The 23783-nt window shown below is 48.3% G+C and overlaps 1 protein-coding gene and 1 long non-coding RNA gene across 2 annotated transcripts in view; both read right to left on the reverse strand.

The window, feature by feature from the left end:
• Window positions 1-23783, reverse strand: part of C10H16orf89 (chromosome 10 C16orf89 homolog) — a 640978-nt gene that overhangs the window by 593200 nt on the left and 23995 nt on the right. The gene's annotated exons all lie outside the window — the stretch shown is intronic.
• Window positions 1302-21859, reverse strand: LOC138260760 (uncharacterized). Its single transcript, XR_011198969.1, has 3 exons — window positions 21658-21859; window positions 16316-16412; window positions 1302-1767 (listed from the first exon to the last, which is right to left on the reverse strand). It is a non-coding gene; the product is annotated as an uncharacterized lncRNA (long non-coding RNA).

The following is a 23783-nucleotide window of genomic DNA, read 5'->3' on the forward strand; positions in this document are numbered from 1 at the left end:
CCCCGTTTGCAATACAGTATCATTTTCCTTTTAACAATCATAATTTTTTTAACTGGTTGGGTTACATTCAATCTTCTATATTTCAAAACTAGAAGACATAACACTTAGGATGTACTATCTGGGGTCTCTATGGGACAGGAGGACTGTTTCCAATTAATTTACTAAATTTTGTCATACTTTCTTACTTATCCCTTTCTTTCCTTCTACAACAGATTGATGATGGTGTCCTGCTCAGCGGCACAATGAATATAGTTGTGGTTTCTTTTGTGTAGTGTTTGCCTTTTTCACACCTTTCCCCAAATCCCCTTGCCCATCCATTCATGGAGCTCCTAACCCTCTCCCCCCGGGCTGTGTGATTTATTGAGGTGTGACCTAATTCTATGTCATAGATGACTCCCAATCATGCTGAGGAGGATATGATGAAAGCAAACACCAACTCACTGCTTGACCTTTGACCTTCTATTACCTGAGCAATATTCCACACCAACCCCATCAAAATCTTCATTCATGCCTTGTGTGTGTTCTGTAAATGCTTAACCTGGTCTAAACACTCTTGAGTCTGAGCCCAATTCTGACTCCATGCTTTAATTTCCTAAGTTTAGTTTTATACTAGAGCTCCCCACCATTGCTCAGAAGAAATTGATATTGCTATATTTTATTATCATATCTTCTTTGCTGTGTATCAATACTGTCATTGTGGTAGTCTGGTCTCAGTCTTCCTACAGTTACTGTATATGATGATGACCCACTAACTCTCTGTTTTCTTTCAATCGAGTTGAAAGTGATGGATAACCCTTTGATTAATCCTGTAGTTGGAGATCGCCTAGGTGGGAGTGGTACCTTCTGTCAAGTTCTATCTTCTCTTTCATCATGCTAGTCTGCTACTACTACCACCAGCAACCGCTACCTTAATGCCATCTTGGGAAAAACCTGAAAAAACAAGAATACTCCCTCACTTCATCTATTCAGGTAGGAGAAGAACTATGGATTAAAGTGAACTTGTTTAGTTAGTATTTAACTCCTATTGAAGAAGTTGTTGTTTCTGTGTACTGGGTTTTTGTAGGCAAAATAGGCAAGGGTAATCATCCTCTAGTGGTCAATAATAGCTGCAGAGGGCAATAGAACAAGGGTCTATGTAAATGACATACACTTTTTTAGCAGATTAAAAATAATAGACTCATCTAAAAGACTGCAGTGAAAACTAAAAGTCTAAACACCAAAATAAAGATTTGAGACACAAATGAAGTAAAAAATTCCCCTTTATTATTCACAAATATTAAACCATGCCTCTCCACCCACAATTGCCCTACCCTACCACCGAACAAATATAACCCTGTCCCCAAAAAGTCCAACGAAAAGTCCAAAGTGAAGTCCAGCTCAAATCTCTCCCTGCCCTCTTCAACCACAATATGTCCCTCCCACCAAAACAAAAAAAATTAAAAGGGCTTTGTCTATATGGGTCTGGAGCTGGTCAATGCTTTGCTCTATGCTGATGAGCCGGCTCTCCATCCGGTCCATTTGCTGCAGGATATGTTGGAGCAATGCCCTGGTGGAGCAGGAGGGTGCAGCAGCCGGTGTAGTCAGCGACCCTGACTGTTGGGGGTGGTGCTGGGGATGTACTGGCCGGGAGGCTAAGGGCTGGTGTGCTATTCTGCTTTGTCCGAGGCAGCTGTTTTGGCCCGTTTATTCTCCTGGATCACCAGGCGCTGATGTTCTGCCTGAATGTTCTCCACCCTCTGCTGCCACAGACAGGCTGCTACCTCCTTCCTAGTTGGTGGTGATCATCGGGCAGGAGTACCAATATCGTGAAAAAGAAGACGAACAAAAGAAAAATTATAAACAATGATCTAAACAAACAGTTCTTCAAATGATAGATAGTGGGCAAAGTAGCACTCCATTGCTGGTCCCCTAGGGATGATTTAATTTGATGTACTTATTATTTATGATTAGTACAGTCACAGGGCCAATATTTTATTTGTTTACCTACATATGCTTTGCATAGAAAGCACTAAGTGCAGAAAAGAATTAAGGTAGAATAAGACTGTTAGACCTGACAGCAACACAAAAGGATGATGGACGGAGTTTTGACAAATGCAAACATTCACCCCCAGTCACAGATCTGGGTTTAATCCATCGTTCTTCTGCTCATCATGCCACCCCAGTTTGGACTCATGGGAACAGTCCAGCCCGGCTGGATTTGCATATGGCACATGGCTGGGTCCAAAATGGGGTGGCATGGTGAGCAGAAGAACAATGGATTAGACCCAGATCTGTGACTGGGAGTGAGTGTTTGCATTGTTCAGCACTCCGTCCATCATCCATTTTGTGTCCCTAAAGGTGCCCTAAGTGGGAAGGGTATGCCCAGACGTGGGTCCTGTGGTCACTGTGCCACTGGATTCAAGCTAGCCTGCCTGATAAAAGGTGATACCCACAAACCAGTTCCAGTGTAGGAAAGTACCATCTTCCTTGGCATGTTACCCCCATTTTTACCTGTATGTTAGTATGCTTTTGCCTGCCTCACTGGGATCCTGTTGGTCAGGACCACAGTGCTCATATTATATGGCCTAATGTGTGTTTCTGTATAGTGCTTAACTGTGTCACTGAGGCTTTGCTAATTAGAACCTCAGTGCTTATGCTCTCTCTGCTTTTAAATTTGTCACTGTAGGCTACTGACTTAATTTACCAATTTCAATTGGCACACTGGACCCCCCCCCCTTATAAGTCCCTAGTTTATGGTACCTAGGTACCCAGGGCATTGGGGTTCCAGGAGATCCATATGGGCTGCAGCATTTCTTTTGCCACCCATAGGGAGCTCAGACAAACCCTCACACAGGCCTGCCATTTGAGCCTGCGTGAAATAACGCACATGTTATTTCACAGCCATTTTCTCTGCACTTAAGTAACTTATAAGTCACCTATATGTCTAACCTTCACTTGCTGAAGGTTATGTGCAAAATTACTAAGTTTGAGGGCACCATTTTACTAGCAAAGCTGCCCCCACATAGTTATAGGCCATTTCCTGGGAAATGAGAGTGCGGGACGCCATTACACACGTGCACTACATATAGGTCAATACCTACATGTAACTTCACAGTGGTAACTCCGAATATGGCCATGTAACATGTCTAAGATCATGGAATTGTCCCCCATTCCAAATCTGGTATTGGGGAGCCAATTCCATGCATCCTGGGGACTCGACTGCAGACCCCCAGTACTGCCAAAGCAGCTCTCTGAGGCTTCCACTGCAGCTACAGCTGCTGCCACCTCATAGACAATGTTCTGCCCTCCTGGGGTTTGGGCAGCCCAGTCCCAGGAAGGCAGAACAAAGCATTTCCTCTGAGAGCAGGGTGTTACACCCTCTCCCTTTTGAAATAGGTGTTACAGGCTGGGGAGAGGTAGCCTCCTCCAGCCTTTGGGAATGCTTTGAAGGGCACTGATGGTGTCCTCCTTGCATAAACCAATCTACACTGGTTCAGGGACCCCTTGTCCACTGCTCTGGCATGAAACTGGACAAAGGAAAGGGGAATGACCACTCCCCTGTTCATCACCACCCCAAGGGTGGTGCCTAGAGCTCCTCCAGTGTGTCCCAGACTTCAGCCATCTTGCTTTGCAAGGTGTGGAGGCACTCTGGAGGGCACTGAGTGGCCAGTGGCAGCAGGTGAAGTCAGAGACCCCTCCTGATAGGTCCATACCTTATAAGGGAGCCAATCCCCCTCTCAGGGCTATTTAGGGTCTTTCCTGTGGGTTCTCTTCAGATTCGGCTTGCAAGTTTCCTTCAGGAATCCTCTGCAACTGCTTCAGCACCCTCTGACCTCGGATCAACCACAGACTGCTCCAAGAAATGCTGTAACTGCAACAACATATCCACAAGAGATACTTTTCTTCTGCAACCCCAGCTCCAAGTCAGCAACTGCAACAGTTTCCACAGTGTGCACGCTCTGGGGACTTCCTGTCTTCATCCTGCACCAGAAGGGCTGAAGAAATCTCCAGTGGAGTTTCGGAGTCACTCCCCTGCTCCAGCAGACACCTTTCAAGATGACGACCGGTACACTTGGACTCCTCTCACAGAGACGAGCGTGCTTTATTTGCAAAATTCCTTCGTGCACAGCCTGGCAAAGTTCCCCAGCACCCCATCCTGTGACGCGCAACTCGCTGAGTTGTTCTCCGGCGGCATGGGACCTTCTTTTGCTGTATTGCATCAACCGCATTTTGCACCTCCCTGTCACCGGATCCTGCAACTCCCGGGGGGTGCTGGCTGGCATCCTGAGGGCTCTCTAAAGTGCTGAGAGACCCTCTTCCTCCTCACACAGAGTTGAGACCCCCAGGTCCCTCCTGGGTCCATCCAGTGCCATTTTGACACAGAACGCACTTTTGTTGTAGCCAAGGCTTGTTGGCGACTTCCAACACAAAATCACATCTGCAACCATCTTCACATCATGGAACGTCTTTTGCATCATGCAGGAACCTGCTATCATCTTCCTAGGGTGCATCCCTGCAGTTTATGACCAACTGGGGACTCTTCTTCTGCACCCCCTTCTGGGTTGACAGGGGCTCCTGTCCTTCCTGGAACTTCTTTTGACTTCTGGACTTTGTCCCCTTCCTTTGATGGTCCAGGAATCCAGCAGTTGTTCCTTGCAGACTTGGTTGCTGCAAAATCCCAATCATGAGGTGTAGTGTGTCCTAAGGAAACTTTCAGTACTTTACTCCTACTTTTCCGGGCTCTGGGTGGGGTAATTTACACACCTTTGCTGTATTCTTACTCTCCCAGCGATTCTGCACACACTACACTTGTCTAGGGGGAATTTGTGATTCGCAATCCAATCTCTTAGTATATGGTTTGTGTTGTCCCTAGACCTATTTCTCCTATTGCATTCTGTATCATTTCCTATTATTTGAATTGTTCTATAACTATTTACTTTTCTAATTTTGGTGTCTAGTGTATATATTGTGTATAATATTTACCTCCAGAAGGAGTATTGTCTCTAAGATATTTTTGGTAATGTGTCACTGTAGGAAGCTGGCCTGGCTTGTAGTGGGTACCAAGGGGTACTTACACTCTGTACCAGGTCCAGTTATCCCTTATTAGTGTAGAAGAGGTGTTTCTAGCAGCTTAGGCTGATAGAAGGTAGCTATAGCAGAGCAGCTTAGGCTGAACTAGGAGACATGCAAAGCTCCTACTATACCACTGGTGTCATATGCACAATATCATAAGAAAACAGGACCCAGGCTTGGCTGTGCACGAAGGAAATCCTGGAAGAGTGCACAGGAGCCGGAGCAGCTGCAAATCACGCGGTACCCAGCAATGCAGTCTAGCGTGGGGAGGCAAGGGCTTACCTCCACCAAACTTGGACTGAAGAGTCAATGGACTGTGGGAGTCACTTGGACAGAGTTGCTGAGTTCCAGGGACCACGCTCGTTATGCTGAGAGGGGAGCCAGAGGACCGGTGATGCAGTCTTTTGTTGCCTGCGGTTGCAGGGGGAGGATTCCGTTGTCCCACAGGAGATTTCTTCAGAGCTCCTGGTACAGAGAGGAGGCCGGCTACCCCCAGAGCATGCACCACCAGGAAACAGTCGGCAGGATAAGCGATACAATGTTGCAGTAGTCGTCTTTGCTACTTTGTTGCGGTTTTACAGGCGTCCTGAGCAGTCAGCAGTCGATCCTTTGGCAGAAGGTGAAGAGAGAAGTGCAGAAGAACTCTTGTGAGTTCTTGCATTCAGTATCTGAAGAATTCCCTAAAGCAGAGACCCTAAATAGCCAGAAAAGGAGGTTTGGCTACATAGGAAGGAGGATAGGCTAGTAACACAGGTAAGAGCCTATCAGAAGGAGTCTCTGACGTCACCTGCTGGCCCTGGCCACTCAGAGTAGTCCAGTGCGCCAGCACACCTCTGAATCCAAGATGGCAGAGGTCTGGGGCATGCTGGAGGAGCTCTGGGCACCTCCCCTGGGAGGCGCAGGTCAGGGGAGTGGTCACTCCCCTTTCCTTTGTCCAGTTTCGCGCCAGAGCAGGGCTGGGGGATCCCTGAACCGGTGTAGACTGGCTTATGCAGAGATGGGCACCATCTGTGCCCATCAAAGCATTTCCAGAGGCTGGGGGAGGCTACTCCTCCCCAGCCCTGACACCTTTTTCCAAAGGGAGAGGGTGTAACACCCTCTCTCTGTGGAAGTCCTTTGTTCTGCCTTCCTGGGCCAGGCCTGGCTGGACCCCAGGAGGGCAGAAACCTGTCTGAGGGGTTGGCAGCAGCAGCTGCAGTGAAACCCCGGGAAAGGTAGTTTGGCAGTACCCGGGTCTTAGCTAGAGACTCGGGGGATCATGGAATTGTATTGGGGTGACAATTCCATGATCTTAGACATGTTACATCGCCATGTTCGGAGTTACCATTGTGAAGCTATACATAGGTAGTGACCTATGTATAGTGCACTCGTGAAATGGTGTCCCCGCACTCACAAAGTCCCGGGAATTTGCCCTGAACGATGTGGGGGCACCTTGGCTAGTGCCAGGGTGCCCACACACTAAGTAACGTAGCACCCAACCTTCACCAGGTGAAGGTTAGACATATAGGTGACATATAAGTTACTTAAGTGCAGTGGTAAATGGCTGTGAAATAACGTGGACATTATTTCACTCAGGCTGCAGTGGCAGGCCTGTGTAAGAATTGTCAGAGCTCCCTATGGGTGGCAAAAGAAATGCTGCAGCCCATAGGGATCTCCTGGAACCCCAGTACCCGGGGTACCTCTGTACCATATGCTAGGGAATTATAAGGGTGTTCCAGTATGCCAATGTGAATTGGTGAAATTGGTCACTAGCCTGTTAGTGACAATTTAGAAAGCAGAGAGAGCATAACCACTGAGGTTCTGGTTAGCAGAGCCTCAGTGAGACAGTTAGTCATCACACAGGGAACACATACAGGGCACACTTATGATCACTGGGGCCCTGGCTGGCAGGGTCCCAGTGACACATACACTAAATCAACATATATACAGTGAAATATGGGGGTAACATGCCAGGCAAGATGGTACTTTCCTACACAACCCCCTCCAAACAAAGGACAATAAGACTAGCCATGACATGATGAGTCTTCATTGTCTAAGTGGAAATATCTGGAGAGTCCATCTGCATTGGAGTGGGTACTCCCAGGTCTATGTCCCACTGTATAGTCCATTCCCTGTAGAGATATGGACCACCTCAACAATTTAGGGTTTTCGCCTTTCATTAGTTTTAGCCAAAGTAGAGGTTTGTGGTCTGCCTGAACAATGAAGTGAGTGCCAAACAGGTATGGCCTCAACTTCTTCAGTGCCCAGACCACAGCAAAGGCCTCCCTCTCTATGGCAGACCAACGCTTTTCTCTAGGGGTCAACCTCCTGCTGATAAAAGCAACAGGTTGATCCTGGCCCTCAGAATTGAGTTGTGATAAGACTGCCCCTACCCCTAATTCAGATGCATCAGTTTGAACAATGAATTTCTTGGAGTAACATGGGCTTTTTAGGACAGGTGCAGTGCACATGGCCGGTTTCAGATCCTAAAAAGCTTTCTGACAGGTAGCTGTCCACAATACCTTTTTAGGCATCTTCTTGGAAGTGAGATCATTAAGTGGGGCTGCAATGGAGCCATAGTTTTTAATGAGTCTCCTGTAATACCCAGTGAGGCCTAGGAAGGCACTCACCTGGGTCTGAGTTGTAGGGGGAACCCAATCCATGATTGTCTGGATTTTCCCCTGAAGTGGTGCAATCTATTCTCCACCTACCAGGTGTCCCAGATAAACCACTTTCCCCTGCCCTATCTGGCACTTTGAAGCCTTGATAGTGAGGCCTGCCTTCTGCAGGGTCTCCAAAACTTTCCACAGGTGGACCAGGTGATCATCCCAGGTGGAGCTAAAGACACCTAATCGTCCAGATATGTTGCACTAAAAGCCTCCAACCCTTGCAGGACTGTATTCACCAACCTCTGAAAAGTGGCAAGTGCATTTTTCAAACCAAAGGGCATTACTGTGAATTGGTAGTGCCCTCCAATAGTCGAAAATGCAGTTTTTGCTTTAGCATCCTCTGATAACTTGATCTGTCAATACCCTGCAGTCAAATCAAAGGTGCTTAGATACTTGGCAGAAGCCAGTGTATCTATCAGCTCATCTGCCCTGGGTATAGGGTGAGCATCAGTTTTAGTTACCTGGTTGAGACCTCTGTAATCTACACAAAACCTCATCTCTCTTTTCCCATCTTTAGAGTGAGGCTTTGGTACAAGCACCACAGGAGAGGCCCATGGGCTTTCAGAATGTTCAACCACTCCCAGTTCAAGCATTTTCTGCACTTCTTGTTTTATGCAGTCCCTGACATGGTCAGGCTGCCTATAGATCTTACTTTTGACAGGCATGCTGTCTCCAGTATCTATTGTGTGCTCACACCAAGAAGTGGTGCCTGGCACAGTTTAAAAGAGTTCAGAAAACTGACCTAGGAGATTTATGCAGTTGTCTTTCTGCTCAGCAGTAAGATAGTCTGCTAAAACTACACCTTCCACTAGAGTATCTTGTTCTGTGGAAGAGAAGAGATCAGGGAGAGGGTCACTCTCTTCTTCCTGTCCTTCATCTGTTGCCATGAGCAGGGTGAGATCAGGCCTGTCATAGCAGGGTTTTAGGCGATTGACATACGGGTACTCCTGGCAGTGCCCAGGTCAACAAAGTAGGTGACCTCGCCCTTCTTTTCAACAATGAGATGGGGTCCACTCCATTTGTCTTGAAGTGCTCTTGGGGCCACAGGCTCCAATACCCACACCTTCTGTCCTGGTTGGTACTGAATCAGAACAGCCTTCTGGTCATGCCATTGCTTTTGGAGCTCTTGGCTGGCCTGAAGGTTTTTACTGGCCTTTTTGATGTACTCAGCCATTCTGGATCTTAGGCCGAGTACATAGTCCACTATGTCTTGCTTAGGAGCTTTTAAAGGTTGTTCCCAGCCCTCCTTTATAAGTGTTAGAGGACCTCTTACAGGGTGTCCAAAGAGGAGTTCAAAGGGGCTGAAGCCCACTCCTTTCTGTGGTACCTCCCTGTAAGCAAAAAGGAGGCAAGGTAACAGGACAACCCATCTCCTGCTGAGTTTTTCAGGGAGTCCCATTATCATTCCTTTGAGAGTTTTATTAAACCTCTCTACCAGTCCATTTGTTTGTGGATGATAAGGTGTGGTGAATTTGTATGTTACACCACATTCCTTCCACATGGCCTTTAAGTATGCAGACATAAAGTTGCTACCCCTGTCTGATACCACCTTTTTTGGGAAACCCACCCTGGAAAAGATTCCCAGGAGGGCTTTTGCCACTGCAGGTGCTGTAGTGGTCCTTAGAGGAATTGCTTCAGGATTTCTTGTGGCATGGTCCACTACCACCAAGATAAACCTATTGCCTGAAGCAGTAGGAGGGTCAAGGGGGCCAACTATGTCAACCCCTACCCTTTCAAAGGGAACCCCAACCACAGGCAGTGGAATAAGGGGAGCCTTTGGTGTGCCACCAGTCTTGCCACTGGCTTGGCAGGTCACACAAGACTTACAAAAGTCTTTTGTGTCCTCTGACATCCTAGGCCAATGAAACAGGGGGACAAGCCTTTCTCATGTTTTAATTTGACCCAAATGTCCAGCCAAGGGAATGTCGTGTGCCAGAGTTAGGAGGAACTCTCTGTATTGCAGGGGAATGACCAATCTCCTGGCTGCTCCAGGTTTTGGGTCCCTTGCCTCTGTGTACAAGAGGTTGTCCTCCCAGTAAACTCTATGTGAGTCACTGACATCCCCATTTTGCTGTTTGACAGCTTGCTGTCTTAGACCCTCTAATGTGGGACAGGATTGCTGTGCCACACTCAGCTGCTCCCTGGCAGGCCCCCTCCACCAGAAAGCTCAGCAGTGTCTTCTGCCAGCTCCTCTGGTGAAGGTTCTGCACAGGGGGGAAATTCTTCTTCCTCAGAAGTAGAATCATCTGTAGAGGGAGGGATAGTGGGTAGGGATTTACCCTTACAAACACTAGCTTTAGGGAGCACTTGGTCCATTGTTCCAGGATCCAAGTCACCCTGTCCTTTTTGCTTTTTGGCCTGAGCCCTTGTCAAAGCAAAAATATGCCCAGGAATGCCCAGCATTGCAGCATGAGCCTCCAACTCCACTTCTGCCCAAGCTGATGTCTCTAAATCGTTCCCTAGTAGACAGTCTACAGGGAAATCTGAGGCAATCACAACTTTCTTTGGACCAGTAACCCCCCCCCCCAGTTGAGATTCACAACAGCCATGGGGTGGCTAAGAGTGTTGTTATGAGCGTCTGTCACTTGGTACTGGTGACCCAGTAGGTGTTGTTCAGGGTGTACCAGTTTCTCTATTACCATGGTAACACTGGCACCTGTGTCCCTGAAGGCCTGAACCTCAACACCATTTATTAGGGGAAGTTGCTTGTACTTATCCATATTAAGGGGACAAGCAACCAAGGTGGCCAAATCAATGGCACCTTCAGAGACTAGCACAGCCTCTGTGGTCTCCCTAACAAGACCAACCCCAATTAAATTACCAAAAGTGAGCCCAGCTACTCCCTTGGATTGGCTATTAGTAGGTTTGCTCCCACCACCACTGCTATTACTAGGGGCACTAGAGGTTGCAGTAGGGGTTGTGGTAGTGGGAGGCTTGGTGCTTTTCTTTGGACAATTGGCATCAGTTGTCCAATGGCCTTTTACTTTACATAAATAGCACCATGGTTTCTTTAGTTGATTAGAAGAGGATTTAGACCCACCACCCCCACCAGAGTGTTTTTGTGGGCCTGATAAAGACTCATTTTTAGATTTGTCCCCACCCTTGTCTGAAGATTTACCATCCTTCTTCTTGCCATCCTTGTCACCCCCTGTATGAACTTTTCTGTTCACTCTTGTTCTGACCCATTTGTCTGCCTTCTTTCCCAATTCTTGGGGAGAGGTCAGATCTGAGTCCACTAGATATAGATGTAACAAATCAGACACACAGATATTCAGAATATGCTCTGTCAAGATTAGATTGTACAGGCTTTCATAGTCAGAAACTTTACTGCCATGTAACCACCCCTCGCTGGGCCTTCACTGAATAGTCAAACAAATCTACCCAGTCTTGTGAGGACACTTTTCTGGTTTCTCTGAACTTAATCCTGTATTGTTCAGTGGTTAAGGCAAATCCATCCAAGAGTGCATTCTTCAAAACTGTAAAATTATTGGCATCACTTTCCTTCACAGTAAGGAGTCTATCCCTACCTTTTTCCACTGAAAGATAGCCATAGGATAGCAGCCCACTGCCTTTGAGGGACCCCCTGTACCATACAGGCCCTCTCAAGTGCAGCAAACCACTTGTTAATGTCATACCCTCCTTGTAAGGGGGAACTATCTTCTGCAGATTCCTAGAATCATGTTCTCTCACAAGATTTCTATCTGGAATACTGCTGCTGCCACCATGGGGTCCAAACTCCAACCTCTGTCTCTCTTTTTCTAAGTCTAGGGATTCCCTGTCTAGAGCCAGCTGTTGCTGTTTAAGCTTCAGCCTGGACTCTTCCACTCTCAACTTATTGAGTTCCCTTTCTAACATCCTGTCATCAGGGTGGGTGGGTTGGGAATGTTTTGACACAGAAGAATGATGTGAATGAACAGAGGGAGACATGTCCCTAACAGCTGGCACTCTAGCAACCTGGCCTGCAGGAACAAAAACATCCCTACTGTGATGGGAGCTTCTATTACTACCAGCATTGCTAGGTGGTCTGCTAAGGGGCAGATTAGGAAGGGCACCCTCTAACACTCTTACTGGGGGCTCCCCTGAGTCAGAGTGTGAGCTATCTCCTAACTTCTCAATTGAACTGCCAGCTAAGGCCTTATCATTTTCAATAAGCATGTTAGACAATAATTCTCTAGAGGTGTTCTTTCCTACCACTAAACCTCTATCAATGCTGAGACTCTTTAGGCTCTTAAAGTTAAGGTGGTCATAAGCTGTATTGACCAAATTAAGAGGAGTTCCTACATCAGACATGATAGAAAAAGGTTTAGAGACAGATAAAAGAGAGAAAAAGTTTTGGGACTTTTTAAGGAAACAGAAAAAAAACTTTTTCAACTTTTTAGAAACTTTTTTTTCAGTTTAGGAGTACTTTTCAGCACTTAGCAGATAGTGTAAGAGAATAAAAGCAAAACGTTTTGGTTAGGTGTACATAGACTGAACTTGTTTTGTATATTATTCTCTTATGAACAGTACACAATGGCAAAGTGGTAAGTAGTTGCAAGTACTTATCCCACCGCTGCACAACCAATGTAGGAGGCTGGCCTGGCTTGTGGTGGGTACCAAGGGGTACTTACACTTTGTACCAGGTCCAGTTATCCCTTATTACTGTAGAAGAGGTGTTTCTAGCAGCTTAGGCTGATATAAGGTAGCTATAGCAGAGAAGCTTAGGCTGAACTAGGAGACATGCAAAGCTCCTACTATACCACTGGTGTCATATGCACAATATCACAAGAAAACACAATACACAGATATACTAAAAATAAATGTACTTTATTTTTATGACAATATGCCAAAAGTATCTGAGTGAGTACCCTCAGTTTGAGGATGCCAAATAAACACAAGATATATGTACACAATACCAAAAATATGCAGTAATAGCAAAAGGAAGTAATGCAAGCAATGTAAAGTTACAGTAGATTGCAATAGGAACACATAGGTATAGGGGCAACACAAACCATATACTCCAAAAGTGGAATGCGAACCATGAATGGACCCCAAACCTATGTGACTTGTAGAGGGTCGCTGGGACTGTAAGAAAACAGTGAGGGTTAGAAAAATAGCCCACCCCAAGACCCTGAAAAGTAGGTGTAAAGTGCACCTATAGCCCCCAGAGACCACAGAAGTCGTGATAGGGGGATTCTGCAAGGAAGACCAACACCAGCAATGCAACAACAGTGGATTTCCGGACCTGAGTACCTGTGAAACAAGGGGACCAAGTCCAAGAGTCACGAGAAGGTCGAGAGAGGGCAGATCCCCAGGAAATGCCAGCTGAGGGTGCAAATAAGCTGCCACCGGATGGTAGAAGCCGTGGATTCTGCAAGAACGAAGAGGGCTAGAAACTTCCCCTTTGGAGGATGGATGTCCCACGTCGTGAAGAAGCTTGCAGAGGTGTTCCCACGCAAAAAGACCGCAAACAAGCCTTGCTAGCTGCTCCACGGGTCGTGGTTAGGGTTTTTGGATGCTGCTGTGGCCGGGAGGGACCAGGATGTCGCCACTTGGATGAGGAGACAGAGGAGGCGCCCAGCATGTCAGGGAGCCCTCACAGAAGCAGGCAGCACCCGCAGAAATACCAGAACAGGCACTTGGAAGAGAAGTGAACCAGAGTCAACCCGATGTCAGAAAAGGGAGTCCCAAGACGCCGGAGGACAACTCAGAAGGTTGTGCACTGCAGGTTAGAGTGTCGGGGACCCAGGCTTGGATATGTGCACAAAGGAAATCCTGAAAGAGAGCACAGGAGCCGGAGCAGCTGCAAATCACGCTGTACCCAGCAATGCAGTCTAGCGTGGGGAGGCAAGGACTTACCTCCACCAAACTTGGACTGAAGAGTCACTGGACTGTGGGAGTCACTTGGACAGAGTTGCTGAGTTCCAGGGACCACGCTCGTTGTGCTGAGAGGGGACCCAGAGGACCGGTGATGCAGTCTTTTGTTGCCTGCGGTTGCAGGGGGAGGATTCCGTCGTCCCACGGAAGATTTCTTCAGAGCTCCTGGTACAGAGAGGAGGCAGGCTACCCCCAGAGCATGCACCACCAGGAAACAGTCGAGAAGGCGGCAGGATAAGCGATACAAGGTTCCAGTAGTCGTCTTTGCTACTTTGTTGCGGTTTTGCAGGCGTCCTGAGCAGTCAGCGGTCGATCCTTTGGCAGAAGGTGAAGAGAGCAGTGCAGAGGAACTCTTGTGAGCTCTTGCATTCGGTATCTGAAGAATTCCCCAAAGCAGAGACCCTAAATAGCCAGGAAAGGAGGTTTGGGTACCTAGGAAGGAGGATAGGCTAGTAACACAGGTAAGAGCCTATCAGAAGGAGTCTCTGACGTCACCTCCTGGCCCTGGCCACTCAGAGCAGTCCAGTGTGCCAGCACACCTCTGAATCCAAGATGGCAGAGGTCTGGGGCATGCTGGAGGAGCTCTGGGCACCTCCCCTGGGAGGTGCAGGTCAGGGGAGTGGTCACTCCCCTTTCCTTTGTCCAGTTTCGCGCCAGAGCAGGGCTGGGGGATCCCTGAACCAGTGTAGACTGGCTTATGCAGAGATGGGCACCATCTGTGCCCATCAAAGCATTTCCAGAGGCTGGGGGACGCTACTGCTCCCCAGCCCTGACACCTTTTTCCAAAGGGAGAGGGTGTAACACACTCTCTCTGAGGAAGTCCTTTGTTCTGCCTTCCTGGGCCAAGCCTGGCTGGACCCCAGGAGGGCAGAAACCTGTCTGAGGGGTTGGCAGCAGCAGCAGCTGCAGTGAAACCCCGGAAAAGTAGTTTGGCAGTACCTGGGTCACTGCTAGAGACTCAGGGGATCATGGAATTGTCTCCCCAATGCCAGCATGGCACTGGGGGGACAATTCCATGATCTTAGACATGTTACATGGCCATGGTCGGAGTTACCATTGTGACGCTATACATAGGTAGTGACCTATGTATAGTGCACGCGTGAAATGGTTTCCCCGCACTCACAAAGTCCGGGGAATTTGCCCTGAACGATGTGGGGGCACCTTGGCTAGTGCCAGGGTGCCCACACACAAGCAACTTAGCACCCAACCTTCACCAGGTGAAGGTTAGACATATAGGTGACTTATAAGTTACTTAAGTGCAGTGGTAAATGGCTGTGAAATAACGTGGACGTTATTTCACTCAGGCTGCAGTGGCAGGCCTGTGTATGAATTGTCAGAGCTCCCTATGGGTGGCAAAAGAAATGCTGCAGCCCATAGGGATCTCCTGGAACCCTAATACCCTGGGTTCCTCAGTACCATATACTAGGAAATTATAAGGGTGTTCCAGTATGCCAATGTGAATTGGTGAAATTGGTCACTAGCCTGTTAGTGACAATTTAGAAAGCAGAGAGAGCATAACCACTGAGGTTCTGGTTAGCAGAGCCTCAGTGAGACAGTTAGTCATCACAGAGGGAACACATACAGGGCACACTTATGAGCACTGGGGCCCTGGCTGGCAGGGTCCCAGTGACACATACACTAAAACAACATATATACAGTGAAATATGGGGGTAACATGCCAGGCAAGATGGTACTTTCCTACAGTCACCCAAATTAATATCTTTATTTTTGGTAACACTGAGTATTGTCTTTACTTGTGTATAAGTACTGTGTAACTATAAGTGGTATTGCATGAGCTTTGCATGTCTCCTAGTTCAGCCTAAGCTGCTCTGCTATAGCTATCTCTATCAGCCTAAGCTGCTAAAACACTACTACATTTCACTAATAAGGGATGACTGGACCTGGTGTAAGGTGTAAGTACCTAAAGTACCCACTACAAATCAGGCCAGCCTCCTATACCCAGTGTAATGGGCGAGGTGCCGATCCCGGGTCCGAAGCTCCCGTCGGGGAAGAAAACCGATACCCCCGGGGCACGGAGGAGGATTCCCCTAGAATGACGTATGACGCGGAGGGCGTCATAAAGAGGAAAAGAGAAGACGGACGAAGAGAGAGGTCGCAGGAAAAGGAGGAGCCGAGAACGCGGAGAAGCCGAGGAGAGGAAACCACCATCATCCAGGAGCCGGAGGAAGAGCGAGAAAACACCGTGGCAGGAGAGCAGAGCACGAAAGGAGAACCCACCTTCACCCAGGAGCTAAAGGGAGAGGAAGACACCGCCAGCAAAGTGATCGAGACGGAGGGAGAGACCCGGAAGTCGGGACACCTCGAGGACAAGAAGAACCAGTGGGCGACCCCCAACCCGACCGAAGAGAAATCGGGGGACCACCTACGTGCCGGCCGCGCCCCTGGAGGGACGTGGCCCTCCCAGGTACGACTATACCCTGCCTGGCAGACTCTGTCAGGTTGGCTCACAGGGAAAAGAGGGAGGTGGGGGGAGAAAAGGGAGGACGGGGAGGTTTCTTTAAAAGAAGGGCATAGACCTGCAGAGAGAGGGGAGACCCGTTTACTTAACCCACGGACTGGGACACCTCCCGAGAAACCATAGAAAGAAGAGAAGGGGTTGTCCGGGACAAAGGGGAGAGAAGGCACAATAAATAAATAGAGAAACCCACCACAACCAGCACCGCCGCCCCTACCTGTTTCACAACCCCTACTAACCCCTATCTGATCCCTTACCTTAGCCCTACTTCATTTTCACTTACCTGATTATTTTTATTTTTCCTTTCTTTTGGGGAATACGGGCGACCGGAGGACGGGAAACCAGACTGCCTCAAGATGGAGCCAAGACACCACCAAAGCCTGGAAAGAGAAAAGAAAAGGGGCTTTGAGGAAATAGAAATTAGGGCTGATCTTGTGAAGAGGAACAAGAGAGGACTGGCCAAGATATAAATAAAACAGTATTATTCCCTCAAATAGCAGTGCCTGTCGTATTCTTCCAATATCTTGCATACGTCAGATAACGAACCCATTTACAGTGGTGTCAGAAGTGGGATATTGGAACAAGCGACAGGAGAATTCTAGAAAATGGAGGGTGCACCCACAATGGCCGACATGATGCAGCAACTGGCTGAGGGCCAACGCCATCTGCAAATTGTATGGGAGGAACAACAGAAGGCTGCCAAGGTGGAAAGGGAGGCTCTGCAAAATGCACTTAAAAGTCAGGCCACTATCATGGCCAACAATCAGTTGGTACATGACAACGCCATAAAAACTTTGACTGATACCATTGCCGCAACTAGGGTACATCCAAATGTACCGAGTTCCGTTTTGCAGAGATATCAGGAAGGCGAAGATCCCGACGCCTTCTTTACTAACTTTGAACGCGTTGCCCTTTCAGCCACCTGGCCGCAGGACAGATGGGGTCAATATATCGCTCCCTTGCTAACCGGGACACTTCAAGCAGCATATCAAGCGGTTAACCCAGGAGGAACAACGCCCTATCCGGACATCAAGAAGAGTATCCTAGAAAGGGTCGGCTTTGATACAGAACATTATCGGGTTCGCTTCCGGAAGGCCAAGTAGGGCCCCGCTGAGAACCCTCGAGCCTTATATTTTCGGGTCAAAGACCTAGGTTTCAAATGGCTTGGACCCTTAGGGACGAATAGGGAAGACGTTATCGAGGCCGTCCTCCTAGAACAATATTTAGATGCCCTACCCACCAATACTCGCCATTGGATCAAACAACACCCAAACCCCGACACGAATACTACTATTGAGCTGGCCTGCGCTTTCCACCGCTCCCTCGAATTCAAAACACCACTCCCGCGATTGTTACCTCAACCCGTTAGGCAAAACCCGGGACAATCCGCAGCCACGGGGAAAAGGCCAATAGAGGAACCGGGAAGAATACGAGGGATGGAAAAGCCATATGGGCAGCAGCCCCAATGTTTTAGTTGTGGGGAATGGGGACACATTGCCCGCTTTTGTCCTTTGAAGGCCGGAAAACCCGAACCCATGGAAATAGGGGTTACGAGAGGCCGGGTATTCTACACCGGGGGGAAGGAAACCCAATACAAAAAGATAGTGTCCATTAATGGAAGGGATACGTTAGCGCTCATCGACTCCGGATGTAGCCAGTCCGTAATTAGAGCGGACCTAATTATTGAGCATAACCTTGACCCGGATTTCACGGTATCCATATGCTGCATTCATGGGGAAACAAGGGAATACCCCCTAATATGGTCTACCCTTTTTTGGGAAGGAAAGGAGACCCCCATACGGCTGGGGGTAGTTGAAGGTTTGGTGGAAGAAGCCATCATAGGAACAGACTTTAAAGACTTTCCGATCCTCTTAGACAGCACACAGAGTAAGAATGACCTGGATGCCTGGTTGGGAAGCGCCCCTTTTTCTGAATTAACCATACCAACCCCGGTGATCCGCTATAAACCCACTAAAAGAGAGAAACGAGAAACCAGGAAGTCCTATGGAAGAGGAGATATGAACCACGATAGTCTTAATGCACAGGTACTCGCCCTCGTTGGTCTTCCACCCTTCCGATGTAGTCAAAGAGACGATCCCAGTCTGATCCATGCCTGGAAAAGCGCCAAACCTCGAACCATAGATGATAAGGGTCCCTCCTTTATAATAAATAGAAATCTGCTATATCGGATCACCAGTAACGAGAGAGGGGAAAAGAAACAATTATTGGTTCCCGAACTCTATAGGCAGCAGGTGTTGCATCTAGCCCATAGTCAGCCGGGGGGTGGTCATTATGGGAGAGAAAAAACCGAGGAGTACCTATTAAGGAAGTTCTATTGGCCTGGGGTTTTTTCTCATATCAGAAAGTTCTGTCAACAATGCCCTAGATGTCAGTTGATCGATCCCGGACCCAAGAAAAAAGCCCCCCTACATCCTCTGCCCATTATTGACGTACCTTTCTCTAGAATAGGAATGGATTTAGTCAGGCCACTTCTACCGTCTTCCAAGGGATACCGATATATCCTAGTATTGGTCGACTACGCCTCTAGATATCCGGAAGCTATCCCCCTAAGCAGTATTAGCACCAAAAGTGTCGCCAACGCCATGATAAGTTTCTTCTCACGAATAGGGTTTCCCCGAGAAATATTGACGGACCAAGGGACCCAGTTTATGTCCAACCTAATGGCTCAGATCTGTCAAATATTAGGGATACGACAGCTAAGGACAGCGGTTTATCATCCCCAGACAGACGGATTAGTAGAGAGGTATAATCGCACCCTGAAGACCCTCCTGAGAAAGACGATTTCCGAGTCAGGTAAAGATTGGGACAAGAAACTTCCTCTAGTGTTATATGCGGTCAGAACCCATGAACAAGCCTCTACAGGGCATAGTCCATTCGAACTGCTGTTTGGGCGACAGCCTAGAACCCTATTGGACATGGCAGCTGAACTATGGGAGGAAGACGAAAACGGGGAAAAGCCTCTCCTAGAGTACACTAGCGAGTTAAAGTCTCGACTACAAACAATATGGGAAGATGTGAGAGGGCATATGGAAAAAGCCCAGGAGAAACAGAAGCGATACTATGATAGGAACACGCAAGTGCGATCTTTTGTAGAGGGAGACCGAGTATTAGTATTTTTACCCAGTTCAGACAATAAACTCTTGGCAAAATGGCAAGGACCCTATAAAGTAATAGCAGCAGTAACTCCTGTTACCTATAAGCTACAACTAACAACTAATCCCAACCGATTTCAGATCTTTCATGTTAACTTACTAAAAAGATGGGAGGAATCACAGGTGGATCAAAATATGAACTGCTTAATTAATACAGTAAAAGAGCTAGAAATAGGGTGGTGCCCCACGGACCCAACCCCCCCAAGGGGCGAGGTACCCCTCCGAAATGCAGAGTTAACAGTGCAACAGAACCAACAACTAAGCCAACTCCTTAATAAGCAGCCCCACATATTTTCCCCGATTCCAGGTAAAACAGATCTAATCCACCACCAGATTATAACCCAACCGGGAAAAATAATCCGGTTACGCCCCTATCGCATTCCCAAAGCAAGGAAGGTCATAGTTGAAGAGGAGGTAAAAAGGATGTTAGACATGGGTATTATAGAGCCGTCCCAAAGTCCCTGGTGCTCCCCGGTGGTATTAGTGCCAAAACCGGACGGATCTATACGTTTCTGTATCGACTTTAGACAAGTCAATGCCGTGTCCCAATTTGACACGTATCCTCTTCCCAGGGTAGACGAACTTCTAGAACGGCTGGGTAAAGCTAAATACATGTCTACCCTGGACCTAACCAAGGGGTACTGGCAGATTCCTTTAGCTAAAGCAGATAAAGAAAAAACGGCGTTCTCCACCTCTTCCGGTCTATATCACTTTAACGTACTTCCCTTTGGACTACATGGGGCCCCCGCCACTTTTCAGAGACTTATCGATACTATATTGCGACCACATACCAGATACGCAGCCGCCTATCTGGATGACATCGTTATTCATAGCGAAACCTGGGAAGACCATTTATCCCATTTAGAACTGATCATTAAAGCACTGGCGGCGGCCGGATTGACCGCCAATCCTTCCAAGAGCCGGCTGGCCTTCAATGAGATTCCCTATCTGGGGTATCATATTGGAAACGGGAATATTAGACCACAAATGAGTAAAATTGAAGCCATTTTACGCATAAGAGCACCCAGTACAAAAAAGGAGATCCGTTCCTTCCTCGGACTAGTGGGATATTATCGTAGATTCATACCCCACTACTCTACAGTGGCCGCCCCTCTCACTGACCTGTTGAGGAAAGGTCAACCTAAGATCATCACAAGTTTAACTATTCTACAGTCCCATAGCTATCGTACCTTACAACGATGTCTAACCACGCAACCGGTATTAAAATGTCCTGAGTTCAACCGTCCCTTCCACCTCCAAACGGACGCATCGGACGTAGGCCTGGGTGCAGTACTTTTTCAAAAAGATGAAAATGAGATAAGCCATCCAGTGGTCTTCATTAGTCGCAAGCTATTTCCACGGGAACAGAACTATCCCATAATAGAGCGTGAGTGCCTGGCCATTAAATGGGCTGTGGAAAGTCTTCAGTATTATCTCCTAGGGAGGTCCTTCCTTTTATACACCGACCACGCACCTCTTACCTGGCTCTCCAGGTATAAAGATACCAACGTTCGCATTTTAAGATGGTTTATGGAGCTTCAACCTTTCTCCTTCCAGGTTTGTCATCTCCCTGGGGACCTTATGGGGCAAGCGGACTATCTGTCTCGATTTCCGGGACCTGGGGGGCTCGAACAGCCCCATCCAAGGGAGGGGATGTGTAACGGGCGAGGTGCCGATCCCGGGTCCGAAGCTCCCGTCGGGGAAGAAAACCGATACCCCCGGGGCACGGAGGAGGATTCCCCTAGAATGACGTATGACGCGGAGGGCGTCATAAAGAGGAAAAGAGAAGACGGACGAAGAGAGAGGTCGGAGGAAAAGGAGGAGCCGAGAACGCGGAGAAGCCGAGGAGAGGAAACCACCATCATCCAGGAGCCGGAGGAAGAGCGAGAAAACACCGTGGCAGGAGAGCAGAGCACGAAAGGAGAACCCACCTTCACCCAGGAGCTAAAGGGAGAGGAAGACACTGCCAGCAAAGTGATCGAGACGGAGGGAGAGACCCGGAAGTCGGGACGCCTCGAGGACAAGAAGAACCAGTGGGCGACCCCCAACCCGACCGAAGAGAAATCGGGGGACCACCTACGTGCCGGCCGCGCCCCTGGAGGGACGTGGCCCTCCCAGGTACGACTATACCCTGCCTGGCAGACTCTGTCAGGTTGGCTCACAGGGAAAAGAGGGAGGTGAGGGGAGAAAAGGGAGGACGGGGAGGTTTCTTTAAAAGAAGGGCATAGACCTGCAGAGAGAGGGGAGACCCGTTTACTTAACCCACGGACTGGGACACCTCCCGAGAAACCATAGAAAGAAGAGAAGGGGTTGTCCGGGACAAAGGGGAGAGAAGGCACAATAAATAAATAGAGAAACCCACCACAACCAGCACCGCCGCCCCTACCTGTTTCACAACCCCTACTAACCCCTATCTGATCCCTTACCTTAGCCCTACTTCATTTTCACTTACCTGATTATTTTTATTTTTCCTTTCTTTTGGGGAATACGGGCGACCGGAGGACGGGAAAACAGACCGCCTCAAGACGGAGCCAAGACACCACCAAAGCCTGGAAAGAGAAAAGAAAAGGGGCTTTGAGGAAATAGAAATTAGGGCTGATCTTGTGAAGAGGAACAAGAGAGGACTGGCCAAGATATAAATAAAACAGTATTATTCCCTCAAATAGCAGTGCCTGTCGTATTCTTCCAATATCTTGCATACGTCAGATAACGAACCCATTTACACCCAGGATGCTTGTTTCCGGTCCAGGGATGACCTGGCTTGGCAGTTCAGGCTGGACTGTTTCCATGAGGAACAGGGTCAAGACTGATTTGCATATGGCTGGGTCCAAACTGGGGTGGCATAGTGGCAAAAGAACGATTGATTAAACCCAGATCTGTGACTGGCGGTGAGTGTTTGCTTTGCTCAACACTCTATCCATCATTCTTTTGTGTTGCTAAAGTTGCCCTAAGTAGGAAGGGGATGCCCAGACATGGGTCCCTTGCTCACTGTGCCACTGGATTCAAGCTAGCCTGGCTGATGAAGGGTGATACCCTGAAACCGGTCCCAGGATGCTTGTTTCCGGTCCAGGGAGGACCTGGCTTGGCAGTTCAGGCTGGACTGTTTCCATGAGGAACAGGGTCAAGACTGATTTGTATATGGCTGGGTCTAAACTGGGGTGTCATAGTGAGCAAAAGAACGATGGGTTAAACCCAGATCTATGACTGGGGGTGAGTATTTGCATTGTTCAGCACTCCGTCCATCATCCTTTTGTGTTGTTAGACCTGACAGCCTTAGGATGGTCATTCCCCAAATTTTTGCCTACCGCCCTACAACTGATGCCAGTTGTCCAAAGAAAAGCACCAAACCTCCCACTACCACAACCCCTACTGCAACCTCTAGTGCCCCTAGTAATAGCAGTGGTGGTGGTAGCAAACCTACTAATAGCCAATGCAAGGGAGTAGCTGGGCTCACTTTTGGTAATTTAGTTGGGGTTGGTCTTGTTAGGGAGTCCACAGAGGCTGTGTTAGTCTCTGAAGGTGCCATTGATTTGGCCACCTTGGTTGCTTGTCCCCTTAATATGGATAAGTACAAGCAACTTCCCCTAATCAATGGTGTTGAGGTTCAGGCCTACAGGGACAGAAGTGCCAGTGTCACCATGGTAATAGAGAAACTGGTACACCCTGAACAACACCTACTTGGTCACCAGTACCAAGTGACAGACGCTCATAACAACACTCTTAGCCACCCCATGGGTGTTGTGAATCTCAACCCGGGGGGGGGTGGGTACTGGTCCAAAGAAAGTTGTGGTTGCCTTAGTAGACTGTCTACTAGGGAATGATTTAGAGACATCAGCTTGGGCAGAAGTGGAGTTGGAGGCTCATGCAGCAATGCTGGGCATTCCTGGGCATATTTTTGCTTTGACAAGGGCTCAGGCCAAAAAGCAAAAAGGACAGGGTGACTTGGATCCTGGAACAATGGACCAAGTGCTCCCTAAAGCTAGGGTTAGTAAGGGTAAATCCCTACCCACTATCCCTCCCTCTACAGATGATTCAACTTCTGAGGAAGAATAATTTCCACCCTGTGCAGAACCTTCAACAGAGGAGCTGGCAGCAGACACTGTTGAGCTCTTGGGTGGAGGGGGGCCTGCCAGGGATGAGCTGAGTGTGGCACAGCAATCCTGTCCCACATTAGATGGTCTAAGACAGCAAGCTGTCAAACAGCAAAATGGGGATGTCAGTGACTCACATAGAGTTTACTGGGAGGACAACATCTTGTACACAGAGGCAAGGGATCCAAAACCTGGAGCAGCCAGGAGATTGGTCATTCCCCTGCAGCACAGAGAGTTCCTCCTAACTCTGGCACACAACATTCCCTTGGCTGGACATTTGGGTCAGATTAAAACATGGGAAAGGCTTGTCCCCCTGTTTCACTGGCCTAGAATGTCAGAGGACACAAAAGATTTTTGTAAGTCTTGCGTAACCTGCCAAGCCAGTGGCAAGACTGGTGGCACTCCAAAGGCTCCCCTTATTCCACTACCTGTGGTTGGGGTTCCCTTTGAAAGGGTAGGGGTTGACATAGTTGGCCCCCTTGACCCT

The sequence above is a fragment of the Pleurodeles waltl genome, chromosome 10, assembly GCF_031143425.1.
Source record: "Pleurodeles waltl isolate 20211129_DDA chromosome 10, aPleWal1.hap1.20221129, whole genome shotgun sequence".
Lineage (NCBI taxonomy): Eukaryota > Metazoa > Chordata > Amphibia > Caudata > Salamandridae > Pleurodeles > Pleurodeles waltl.